Raw genomic sequence first — 14641 nt, 5'->3', positions numbered from 1 at the left:
GGCCTTGCATGGTCCTCGGACTCAAGCCTATGGGGAAACCAAGTACACAGAAAAAACTACAAGTTTTGGACAGAACCAAGGCCTTGCATGGTCCTCGGACTCAAGCCTATGGGGAAACCAAGTACACAAGAAAAGCACAAGTTTTGGACAGAACCACGGCCTTGCATGGTCCTCGGACTCAAGCCTATGGGGAAACCAAGTACACAGAAAAAACTACAAGTTTTGGACAGAACCAAGGCCTTGCATGGTCCTCGGACTCAAGCCTATGGGGAAACCGAGTACACAAAGAAAAAATTACAAGTTTTGGACAGAACCAAGGCCTTGCATGGTCCTCGGACTCAAGCCTATGGGGAAACCAAGTACACAAAGAAAAAACTACAAGTTTTGGACAGAACCAAGGCCTTGCATGGTCCTCGGACTCAAGCCTATGGGGAACCCAAGTACACCAAAAAAAATCTATAAGTTTTGGACAGAACCAAGGCCTTGCATGGTCCTCGGACTCAAGCCTATGGGGAAACCAAGTACACAAGAAAAGCACAAGTTTTGGACAGAATCACGGCCTTGCATGGTCCTCGGACTCAAGCCTATGGGGAAACCAAGTACACAAAGAAAAAACTACAAGTTTTGGACAGAACCAAGGCCTTGCATGGTCCTCGGACTCAAGCCTATGGGGAAACCAACTACTTAAAAGAAAGACTACATTACATGGACTCTCAAGTCTGCCCTCGGATTCTCAGTACCAAAGGGATTGATGCTATATAGGGCAATAAGTTACCAAAAACAGAATTGGAGTCCCTTATTGCTCGGTTACCCCCTCGGATGAATTATTTAGAGTTTATCGTTCTTGGACGGTCTCCTCGCACTTATTACGAAATATTCAGCTGCTATCTCGGTTAGTTTCCTAAGTTTAATTTACTGTGAATTATCGTTATTATGCCTGGTAATGTCGGTAAATTAAAATTAGTTAGACTATGTTTTGAGGTTTCCTGCTCTAAGTATCATTGAAGAAAAACACACATGAAGCACACCCATTCACAAAGTAGTGTTGCAAAAAAAAAAATTCAAAACAAATAAATAAATTTCTCTTTTATTAAAACAATAAAATAATACAGCGTACAATGAAAAGCTGGAATCAGCTTATAGCTAAGTACATAATCGAAAAGAAAGATACAAGAGAATAAGATAAAGCCGAGGAGGTAGTCCAGAGGAGAGGTTGGCTACTGCTCAAGACTTTGTTCTTCCTCAACACTTTTACATGCCCATAACTCAGGCAACAAAAGAACCCGGCGTGGGGCCTGCACCATTGAAGAAAAGGTGCAGAGAGCGCCCAACTTCAGGCTAGCGCAGCTGAAGAAAAGGTGCAGGGAGCCCAACTTGAGGCCCACACCGTCGAAGAGAAGGTGCCGGGAGCCGGAAATTGAGGAGCCTACACCAAAACTTGCCTGCGACAAGGCAGACGGCGCTGATGGCGGAGAATCTTTCTTCTGACACACCAAAAATCTGGCGTGACCAGAACCTGCTTCGGATTTTGACTAAAAGATGGGAGGGTACCGTTCCCACCATGTCCCAGCGGGAAGACACCTTAAATCTGTGCCTCTCCTGCCCAGACCACATCACTTTACGTCTTGGAAGGGTCCGGTGCCTCTGTGGCGGGTGAAGTTCCTCCATCTCCACCCAAGCCTCAAACATACAGCGCAAAGGGAAGGTGACACCGGAAGAGGGAACTGGGTATGGACAAAGGGTTATGATTCTGAAGAGGGTGAAAGGGTTTATATGCCAGGAAAGCAACCACTTGTCCTACTTATATAAAGGGTGAGGAGGGGTCATTTGGTTTAATTTGAGCAGATTCCCAAGACGCGCTGCAGACAAGGCAGCTCTGGCTCAATTTCCCACACCATCCACAATCGTAGGATCTCAAGATCCTCGGGAAGACGCGCCTCGATTGCTGAAACTTCAGGGTACTCGCGAACGAAGGGATGACTCTTGACTTGGCATGTCTCCCATGCAGAATTTGAACGAGTCGTGATGTGGGCCCAAAGTCAGCAAAACCCTTCTCCCTAACTGAAAGTCGGACAGCAGGATTTTAAGGGGCTATTGTGGGCCAGAAAATTCATGGCCCAGGCCCGCCCTATATCAAGGCCCAAGGCCTGATCTGAGGAGACCCATTGTCAAGGAGGAGTTTAATGCACAGATAGGATAAGTGAAAAGACTGCCCATACTGTAGTAGATAACTCTGTGCCTGACAAACCCTTATTCTTGACCAAGCTATTCAACCTTTACGTCTACTCCCAACCACTGGAAGTATGGGCGGATAGGACAAGTCTTCTGCCCCGAAGGTAAAGCTCACACGTGGACCCTAAAGAAAGGAAGGAGTACGAGTATAAAAGGAAACGAAGGCCAAGAGAAGGGAAAAAAAAAAGAAAAAGGAGAAGAAGGGGAAGAACTTAAATGCTCCTCGGACTTAGTCCGAGGAGTCCAAACCCTCAGGCTACGACGCTGTAGGGCTTGGATGTTCAGGCTGACCCCTTTTTTACACGAGTCCCCCTAAAATCAGGACCAGACTATCGCCCCGTGATCAAAGGCAAGCCTTTTAAGCCCACTCTCTACAAATCATATTGTGAGGGATCTTTTTTGTACGAGCCCAACGTCATTCTTGGGCCGTTAAATAATCGTGTCCCTACATAAAGATCTTAAAAAAAAAAAAAAAAACAAACAAAAACAAAAACAAAGCTCAAACCAACTGGCATACTTGAAGGGGGAAAAAAAGAAAAAGAAAACGAAAAAGTGCACCTCACTAATTAAATAAAACAAAAAACACTATTCATGAGCCTTTGGCTCTTTTTATATAGTTAATAGATATGCCAACTTACATAAATATTTAAAAAAAAAAAAACACAAACCAATAATTGGGAAAAAAAAAAAAAACTTTAGGCACTATAGAAATTAATGTTAAAATGTTGTGAACTTAGCATTTTTTTTATTTGATCTATAAGAAACTGAGATCTCAACAATTGTGAAAATATTGTGATAACAATAAGTGTTGTAATATTTTCTCAAAACATTTATTTTTAGTTGTGGTTGGTCACAGTCTCATATTTTATTATTTTATTTCGATTGGTAAGAAATTGATACGTCAATAATTGTGGAAATATTGTGAAATTTGTTGTGTCAGTATAATAATATATATACCAACTTACATAAATATTAAAAAAAAAAAAAAAACCGATTACTAAAAAAAAAACTTTAGGCACTGTAGCTACCGTGCCAGTTGAATAAACCAAAAACACTACACAATAAGTGTTGTAACATTTTCTCAAAACATTTATTTTTAGTTGTGGTTGGTCACAGTCTCATATTTTATTATTTTATTTCGACTTGTAAGAAATTGACAAGTCAATAATTGTGAGAATATTGTGAAATTTGTTGTGTCAGTATAACAATATATATACTAGCTTACATAAATATTTAAAAGAAAAGCAAAAACACAAACCGATTACTTAAAAAAAAAAAAAAAAAAACTGTAGTTACTGTTCAAAACTTGGGAAAAAAGAGTGGCTCACGAAACCAAAGCACTGTAGCTACAGTGCTTTAGCGCATTCGTGCATGTCAATAATTGTGAAATTTGTTGTGTTAGTATAACAATATATATACCAGCTTACATAAATATTTAAAAGGAAGGAAGAAAAAAAAAAAAAAAAACACAAACCGATTACTAAAAAAAAAACACTGTAGCTATTGTAGCTACAGTGCCACTTGGCACTGTAGTTACTGTTCAAAACTTGGAAAAAAAAAAAAAAAAAGTGGCTCACAAAACCAAAGAACTGTAGCTACAATGTTTTAGCGCATTCGTGCTTGTGAAATTTGTTGTGTTAGTATAACAATATATATACCAGCTTACATAAATATTTAAAAAGGAAAAAAAAAATGTAGCTATTGAAGCTACCATGCCACTTGGCACTGTAATTACTATTCAAAACTTAAAAAAAATAAAATAAAATAAAAAGTGACCTACGAAACCAAATCACTGTAACTACAGTGTTTTAGCGCATTCACGCTTTTTTTTTATATATATATATATATATATTTATATATTTATAGATTATGCAATAAAGGTATCTCATTCCAATTGGCTACGAAGGAGAGTTACTAACATTCAAGGTGTTACATATCATGGAAACATAAACAACTCCGGGCTTTTAGAACAAGTATAGATCATCTAAGCTCCCAATATCATTCACCAATTAATGCATAAAAGGCTGGCCCATTAACATGCGAATAAGTTTTGCTCGGACGAATAAACAACATGCATAGCCCAAAAGGACTACAGGTTGACCCAAAAGATATACTTAATGCTCAAAGAATTTGATCTATATCTACTTTATTTGCTTTTAAAATATGGAATAAAAATTTAATGTTTTAGGAATCTGAAGGTGGTGTTATATAATCTAAAATAAGTTATCATTCCTTATTTCATGAATTATGATCATAATTAAAGGACTATAGAAAACTAAATATTTTCACCATTTAAAAGGACATTCTTTACATCAAATCAAATAGCTGGGAAATTGATGATATTCCAAACTACACGCATGCCTTTAGGCTAATTGCACGCTGATTCTCAACAATGTATTGGGTGGGTTCCGGTTTGTATTTTGGGGTCAAGTAAGGAACTTGATTCAAATTCTACCTGCATCAAACATTGCTCGGTAAAATAATAAATAACAATTATCATGGAATGAATATCGTAAATTAAAATTCTATTGTAACTAAAAAGAAAAATTATTAGAGCGGGAATCACAGTCACTTCCTTTCCTTTGACATTAACACAAATCACAAAAACAAAATGCTCTTTCGTTGGTTGTGGGAAACAATTAGAGCATAAGGCATACATAGTGATAAGCATAAGAACAAGGAAGCCTTCTTTTTTTATTTATTTTTACATGCCACTCTTCTGTTGGAGTGTGATGCTGATAAGTTAATGTATTACTCCTGCTGCCTAAAGCATGCTCAGAGAATCTCTGCGACTTGATTGGCTAAAATTGTTCTTGCATAGTCTAAGTTTTATATTGTTTAATCAGATGGCTTGAGAATCTGAATATTGTTTGAAAATGAATTGCTTTAAGCTAACTTGATACTGATTATTTTATATACTATATATAACTACTTAATTACCCAAAAGAGAGAAATAAAAATAATAGTAATTAGAGTATTAGACTCTTTTTTTTTTTTTGGTTGAGATAAAGATAGATAAGTAATCTCAAATGGTAATTTAGATTATACCATGCACTGCACCATAATACCATATGAATTATTCTTACCAGGATCATAGACAGTGACTTGTCTTACACCACACTAATTATGTGCTTTTCATGGATGACGGATCTAAAGGAAAAACACGTTTATTTGGAGGGTTTTTATATTTTTTCCAAAAAAAATTTAAGGTCCTTAATGTTTCCTAGCATCTAACTGAAACAGTTGAAAATAAATATACGCTTGAATGGAAAACTCACAAGAACAAAAATTGAGAAATTATAAATTTAATATAATATAATTGAACCCAATTTATTTTTTTATAATTTGATAGTTAAGGAATGAAGAATTTCCATTAAAAATACCTAGAGATACCAATTAAACTTAAATTCATAAATTAACTTAAACTTTTAAATTATGGAGTTTTTATTTTTATTTTTTTATTTTTTATTTTATATATATTATATTAAAATCTCCATCAAAGTTTCTTTGATAGGCAATTCTTACATATTCTCAAAGTAGTTTTTTAAGCTCTCACAAAAATGGTGGATCCTATAATGAATCCCACGTGTAAAGCCTACTCCCTTTAGGAGAGTTCAGTTCCGAGAGAATGTAAGTTTTTTCCCTCTCCAATAAGTAATTGACACTAACCAAAGAAAAAGATGATTTAGACAGGCGATATTGTGGTTTATTTCCATCATCTTTACACGACTCATATATATAGTCAATCACCCTGCTGTGATACCCTTCACCTTTTTCTCTTTTATTCTTTATATTTTGGAATAATGTTTATGGAGATCCTTCTTGTCTTTAGACCAGATGTCATCTCTCTCGTTAGAAACACGACATATGTCACGTATCCATATATGCTGCCATTTAAATTCTGACCACTTCCATGGAGATCTCAGAAAATATGATATTAGGCGAGAAGCCATTGGCCTTTTATATGATGCTTGAATAAAGTAGCTAGATTGACCAGATAAGTATAAAGGAAGAGGTTGAACACCTATGAGCTATGAGCATTGAGCAATGGAAAGTCAGTTGCTAAGAGAAAGAGACTTCCAAAGCAACCTGTAAGATGCATGTTGTTCCTGCCTTTATGAATATAAAATGATGGTAATGATATCATAAATTTTGCTATATAAATATTATTGAAATGGCATTGATCATATTTATTTATTTTATGTAATTTGTAAACCTTTTATTGTAAAATTAGTAATACTCAACTTAGAAGATTCAAGTTTTTGTTATGAGGCTCAGCAAAAAAAAAAAAAAAAAAAAAAAAAAAGTTTTTTTGAGAGAGTTGTTATGAGGTTTTTGTTTATGACTTACTGACTTTTTATGTTAAGATGTTAATGCTTGAAATAACCCTTTTTGAGGGAAGCAGCCTAAGCTTGGTTCCTTTTTTCTTGGTTATGTATTATAGTACCAGTCAATTTAATTAGATGGCACTAGCTAGATGTTTTCCAAAAATAAAAAATAAAAATAAAAACAATTGGTCACCCGTGGCCGGTTTTTTTTTTTTTTTTTTTGGTCATTTAATAAAAACAATTTAATTAATTTCTTTCTCCCTCACTTAAAAAAGTTTTTTTTTTCTAAGTTTTTTTTTCCAATTAAACATCTCTTTCTTCTCAAAAAAAAAAAAAAAAAAAAAAAAAATCTCTTTCTCACTCCCATGAGAGTACTTAGGTAGTGAGCTTATTAGTTTAAAGTATGATGTAAATCAGAAGACTTAGACTCAATTTATCACACTATTGTTCCATAAAGTTTTCGAACATCCATCTCAAGATGCATATCTTACTAACAAGCCGTCATCCAACGTATGTGATTTCAAAACCTTCCCTTCCCACTATTTAGTATTTACCAATCTAACTCAAAAATACAAAATGTGCCAAACTGAAGGTGACAAAGAAATTGGAATTCAACCGGAGAAGGCCTTGAAAACCATAGAAGAAAATTTAAAGCGTCCGTGATTCTCTCTTGTACCCAGTGGAAAGCATGTAGTACGTTGCATACTCTTATTTTATAGTGACTAGTTGCATTTGTTTATATATGCTTAAAGTTTAAACTGGACAGTTTCTTCCACGTCTTTCATGGAAGAATAAATTTTGTTGTATCTTGTAAGTGGAATGCATGTTGTATTTCACAGTCGATCGCTAGTTGAATCCATCCATTTAATTATGCTTAATACAAGTACACAACATTTTCTTACTCGAAAAAACAGAAAAGTGACCAGTGCCTTGCACTTCAAATTCTACGCAATAATATGTAGGAACACTTGTTAAGGGTGACTCTCTTATACTCTTACATTACACATAGAATTATTATAAATTATAGTACTTATACACATTATTTCGATTATTATAAATTATAGAGTAAGATTCTACAAAATTCTTAAGGCCAATACCATAGAATTTGTAAAACTTTAAATTTATTCATTTATTTTGAAATGAGTAAATATTAAATTAATTTTACGACGTCATAAACATTAAAAGAAAAACTCTGAAGGATCCCAATTTAACTGCATGAAGCACAAAGATGGACGAACTATGTTGAAGAACTGTTTTTTTATATATAGTTCTATTTTTGTAATAACTAGCAAATCCAACACCCAATTATCTCACAAATTAGGGTTCACCATTAGATAAAATAAAATCGAAAAATAGATGCATGAAAGATTAATCTCTAAAAGAGAAGTGATCTTGGGACGACTTAAGTATCATATTTTTCTTGATTCATATATATTTAGTAATCACTAAGGATGATAACTTTAAGAAAATTGTTCATGTTAGAATTATTGAATGAATGTATTGTATTTCTCAAGTAATAAAATATACATGAGTATCTTTATATAAGAAGCAGAGTGTGAAGTACAAATATGTGTGCTATACAAATAAACAAAGTAGGTCTAAGACCCACAACCTATTACACGTTAACAGTCCTCCTCAAACTCAAGGTGGGTGTGAGAACAACTTGATGTTGTCAACTAAAGCATGAAGCGTCCTTTAGGATGGGACTTGGTGAAGATATCTGTAAGTTGATCTTTAGAGGAGACCAAGAATAGCTTGAGAGCACCATGGACAAAATGATAACGGATAAAATGACAATTGATCTTGATGTGTTTAGTCCATTCATGGAAGACATCATTGTGAGTAATATGAATGACACTTTGGTTGTCACAATAAAGAGAAATAACAGAAGATGTAGACATACCTAAATTCTTAAGAAGCCATCGAAACTAAGAAGCTCAGATGTGGTATTAGCAAGGGCAGGATATTCTACTTCAGTACTAGAGCGGGTCACAAGGATTTGTTTCTTACTTCGCCAAGAAATCAGAGAAGAACCAAGAAGAAAGCAATAGCCAATGGTGGACCTGCGATCAGTGAGATCTCCTGTTCAATCAGTATCAGAGAATACACGGAGAATAAGAGAAAACTAAGTAGAGTAAAAAAGGTCATCGAAGAGAGTTCCCTTCAGATATCAAAGAATGTGCAGAACAGTAGCATAGTGAGTCGATCGAGGAGTAGACAGATACTGGCTCTCCTATTGAACAACATAGGAAATGTCTAGATAAGTGACAGTGAGATAAATTAAGCTGCCAACCAAGTGTTTGTAAAGAGAGGAATTAGACAATGGTTTCCCCCCTGAGGAAGTCAGATGCGCATTAAGTTCAATTGGAGTGTCAACAGTCTTGCTATCAGTGAGTCCAGCTCAAGATAGAAGTTCAAAAGCATACTTAGCTTGAGTAATATAAAGTCCATTTGTAGAATAAGTGATTTCAAGACCCTAGAAGTAGCTGAGATGTCCAAGATCTTTCATCTCAAACTGCTGACTAAGAAAACCCTTGAGTTCTTGAATGCCACTAAGGTCATCACCAATTATGATCATATCATCCACATATATGGGAAGCAAAATAATGCTTTTGTCAATGCTATGAAGAAATAAGACAAAATTATAATGACTGGCAAAGTAATCCAAGCGAGAGATGGTAGAACTGAACTTGGCAAATTAAGCTCGTGGAGCTTGTTTAAGGTTATAAAGAGCACGTCAAAGGTAACAAACTTTGTTTGGTTCAATAGAGAGACCAGGAGGTTGCGTGTGGCGCATGACTGAGGCGTAGAATGTTTGGGTGGCGCGTGAAGGCTCTGATGAGGGCAAGGTTTCCACAGAATAGTAGATTAGCGGAGGACGATCTAAGTGGTACTTGCAAAAATAAAATCGGGGCAAGGTTCATAGCGGCAACAATATGGCAGCGGTCTTTGCAGTGTGGGACTCTTGAACGGCGGCAACTGCAGGTCCGGAACCAGAGACGATCACTAAGAGACGCTGAAGATTCAAAGGCAAATGGCTGCAGTGGCGGCTGTGACGGCGGAAGCAACTGTAAATTTGGAGTAACACCAAAGAGAGACAAGATTGCTAAGAAAAATATCAAAGCAATGACTCTGATACCATGTTAAAAATACTGTATAAATATATTATATTTCACAAGTAATAAAATATACATGAATGTTTTTACATAGGAGGCAAAGTGTGAAATACAAGTAAACAAGGTGGGCTTAAGGCCCATAGCCTATTACATATTAAGAGTTCATGTCCATCATTTCATTAATACTCTTTCCAACATTAGTTGACTGCATGTAAACGTTGATAAACAAGTTATAATTGGATGATTGGATCACTCTACTTACAAATTGTGACCATTATAAATTCACTATCAAGTTTGACATTAAAAGTTTGATTCAAAGGGAAATAAGAATATGAAACCAGAAATCAAATTCTTTTGCCTTCTATAGGCTTCTCACAAATGTGCACTTTTCATTCATCAACATTCTGATGACTTTAAGAATCAACTTCGCATTCCTTTACGTTTGCCACGGCCACGTAAGTGCCCTCATCCCCATGCTTTTGACCAAATAGTCCACGAGACAAAAAGAAAAGCAAGATTTGCTTATTTATCTTGGTAAGGTCAATAAAGGTGTGGCCTAATTTTGTGGGGCTGGTGCTACTAAAAATTTCTAATAATTGATTCTTCACATATTAGTAATTGGGTCATCAACAAGGAATAAAGTCCTAATAACCATTAAAAGCATGTTTAATTTGTTCTTTTGGCTTGTGGCTAGGGTCACCAAACTCTTGTATTCTCCAAACACTACTAGCTACCCTATAACTATAAGAGTAGGCAAGTTTGTGTGATTGTCTGTTCCATTGTTCTAATGGAAGCCAGATCATGAGAGAAGGAAGAGGAATATGGTCAAAGGAATCAAAGAGAAAAACGAAAATCAAAGTCCATTCTGTTAAATATTGAAGTTATACTAAACTGGAAAACATTGGACTAAAGACCAATGTTAGAGATATTAAAAAAAAAAAAATCATAATTTATGAGTGGTGTAATTTCACTTTTATAAGAACCTACCTTTGACATAATTTTTTTATTTTTTATTTTTATAGTATATCAATGATAACATGCTACTTTAATAATAGTGAAAATTTGTGTCACCATACTTAGTAATGTATACTAAAATAGTACTGTATCAAAAAATTGGAATTGACTATGTACTCAAATATGTATGTTCTACTAAAATATGCCGTGTTAGGTTAGTGCTAATTGTTCTCTCAAAAAAAAAAAAAAAAAAAGTTGGTGCGAATTGGAATTAAAATTTGTGTTGTATAATATGCGAATGAAGTCCGTGGCATATTGTACATGTGATGTACTGGCAACCCTCTCTCTCATAAAGAACCTATGTGCATTGATTCATGAGATTAATAAATCTATACCTATGACTTTGTGAATTGACTGTGAGCTTTTATATATATAAAAATAAATTTTCCTTCCTTTTCTATTCCATTTATACATTAACAAAGAAGGATCCTTTTTTCTAATTAACAAGAAGGATCCTGAAAGTAATTGGCTCTGACTCAGCCTCACCTTGAATTTGATCCATAAAAAATCCCCAAATATTTTCTCTCTTAATTTTTGAGAAAGTGAGATTATTGAATTGACGAAATCTTGTAAATACTAAATCTCTTGTATTATTTTCACTAAGAAAATATGCAAACCTCTTAGCAACAGTAATGCCAAGACCCTTATAATCGATATTCTTTAGAATTTTTAATGGAAACATTCACAAGTTCAAATCCCCCTCCTCTAACTATCAAATTATTTATATAAAATAGCATCATAACAATATTGAACATTTAGGGTATATATATGTGAATGGAAGTCTTGCATGGAGAAAAATTAAATAAATTGGTAAACTCATATAACCTAATTAGGCCTAAACTCACAAGGTTTAACTTTTAAATTAAGCGGTGTTCTATATGTTATATCAAGACCTATATTAGAGTCTAATCAAGAAGTTATCTCCACAACAAAACAAGTTTTCACTCTTATATTTACTAGAAAATTTTGTTTTAGATGGTACTATATAAGTTGCCCCACTAGCACAAACACAAAGGGACACTGAACTAGTTCATTCTAATGTTGCCTAACACACAAATGCAGTCACATGCTTGCCAAGCCCAAACATATGATTATAATGTGCTGACAAGGAAGTTACTTTGCCAAGTAACCGCCCCTTGTTGCCACAACATATATAGGAAACTACCTTTAGAAAACTGTCTTGATGTCTTGTAGCCTTTGCTTTACTGCTTGCCCATCACATGCCTCTGGCAACCCATGCACACTATCTAGCACATCTAGCCTAGCTTAATTTGTCCATTCACCAATATGTTGAGAGCTTGGCCTGTGCTAATGCCAGCTTCAAGTTTGGGCAGCATAGTCCACAGAGTACACACAACACAGTAACACAGTTAGCACATTACCACCCGTATGCAAAATTAGTTCCGCTTGTCCATGAACATCACAGCCTAACTTCACATTTTCCACTCTAAAATAGCATGCTACATGTCCGAACCCTTCTTTCACAATTCACACTCACACAGAGTACCCAGTAAATGCTAATCTGCACAGAGTACCTCACTGCACTTTCTACTCACAAATATGCATGATGACTTGCAACCTGCCAAGCTATCACCACGACCCAACACCTTAGGAAAGCCACTATCATGTTGTTATCAAAGTCACTTGTGTAGTCATGCATACACCACCATGAGGTAGCATTAGCATAGCCTATATTGATATCTCAAATTAACTATCCTGCACCTGCGTGTCAAGATTCAAAGATCTAATAATAGCTTACAAACTAATATGTCATTAATCAAAAGAATCGTAATTAAGATATTTATCTACTATATGTTGAAGTGGCATCCGTCACATTCTTTTGCACTATGAGTTTAATTGGTAAAATTTTTGAAAGTGATTATCCTATGCAGGCTTATAAATTACTAGAGTTGTCTTGTCAACTTGCTTTCCTCTAGAAGATTATATATGAAACCCATGGATATATAGCAATATTAATATATGTCTTATCTATCAATCTACACAAGCCAATTTTCAAGAATCATTGGCTAGTGCCGTAGTATTTAATTTTCACAATAAATCATGATTCTTCACGCTATAGCTTTTTCTATCTCGCTCTTTCCCATGACATTTGCTAAATAGTATCATGCATAAGAGATTGCAAGCATCCTCATTATATTATTGTTGTCCTTGAGATCCAACATATTATGTTCATGCAACTTGTGACCTATTGCATATTACTAATTAGATACATTTTGTTAGGTTCTAAGAAATTAGGAACTAATGTATTAGAACTTTAATATATATATGTTGGCAAATCATAATCAAAACGTTTAGTCTAGATTTAGGCTGCTTAAAGTGTGTGCTTGTGTAAAGTTGGAATCGAGTAATTGCAGGAAATTATTATTCAATTTCTGCAAGGCTCAATCGATCAAAAATTAGACTCAATCGATCGAAACTCGTGCAGATTATTTTTTTTGTAGAATTTTCCAACTTAGCTCAAGCCCATATGACATGTATGGTTTTATGTTTTGCCTTAAATATAAAAAGAAAAATCCTAACCACGTTTTTGAGGTTGTTAATGTGTTGTGTGTGTGAATCTCTTGTAAGATCTAAAGGTATTTGCTTTCATACACACTTAGGGTTATCAAGATCAAGATTGATTTCGAGAGCTTGGTGATCTCTTCAGTTGTTGTTTTAAGAGCTTAAAGATAAACACAAGTGGGAATACTTGTGGTTGCTATGGATGAAGGAAAGAAGTAGTCTGTGGACTCAGAGTTGTCACGTGATTGTGGTAGTAAGTTTTCTACTTGAGGTAGCAATAGGATGTTAGTGGTATAAGTCGCTATTGTAAAATTTCAATTCTTTTATAGTAGATCTGTTTTACCTTGAGGATGGTTAGGTTAAATCCTCCTTAGGTTTTTTACTGGTTTGGTTTTCCTGAGTTATCATATTGTTGTGTTCTTTATTTTTCCGCATTGTTTACTTGGTATGATTTAATTGTGATAACTTAGATTTGAATAATTTACCTAAATAATCACTTGGCTAAATAACTAGGTTAAACAACTTGTATTTTAAGGGGTCTAAAAACGTACACATTTGCCTGTATTTTTCAACTACTCATGAACGAAACCACTAATGATAGTAGTGTCCACCACTTCAAGGTCTAGCAGCACTAATAAAAAAAAATTAAATAAACTCTAGCCTCTTAATTATTCCAAGAACCAACTTAACTTTAATCCCCATGAATTCAATTATATTTTAGCCTAAGATTTATGCAAATCTTTAAAGCTTTATATATACCTCAATGGAAAACAAAATAAAACGAATTCATCCACGTGGCATGCTCTCCAAGGAGAATATCCACGTGGCAACTGTTTAAGCCTCTCCATGCAGCCTACAATCTTAACATGTTAATTAAAGAGAAGATATCTTTTAGGATTTCATATTGAATATTGATATGTGATCGATTGGACAAGATTCTTGCCTTCAAAGTTAAAGATGAGAGAAGAAGAAAAAGAGAAAAATAATAAAAAGCACTAGAGGTTGAAATGAGATGGTGGTGGCGACTTGTTTCTACTGTCCTGACCTTTCGGGGTTTGTTTTATAAAGCTTAGAAAAGAAAACTGCTTTTATAAAGCTCATAAAAGCAAGCTGTTACTAAGCTTCTTCATTATTATTTTTGTTGCAGTAGCTAACTTGAAAAGGTGAAAAAAAAAAAAAAAAAAAAAAAAAAAAAAAAAAAAACGAGGTTTGCAACAGAACAAAACAATTGGCAACGCGTGAAGGCCAAGGAATGAGGAAAAAGTACTGGTACCAAAAGCTAAGCAACCTAGCATGAGCAGCTCATTGGCCCAAGAAGAGAATGTAGATGGGTTGCACATGAAGATGCAAATTGCATGCTGACTAGACTGCAGTTTATTTTTATTTTGTCACTGCTGAACTGCTCCCACAAAACTATGTATCTTTTTC

This window comes from Quercus robur, chromosome 9, assembly GCF_932294415.1.
Source record: "Quercus robur chromosome 9, dhQueRobu3.1, whole genome shotgun sequence".
NCBI lineage: Eukaryota > Viridiplantae > Streptophyta > Magnoliopsida > Fagales > Fagaceae > Quercus > Quercus robur.
Note: the sequence above shows the minus strand (reverse complement) of the source record.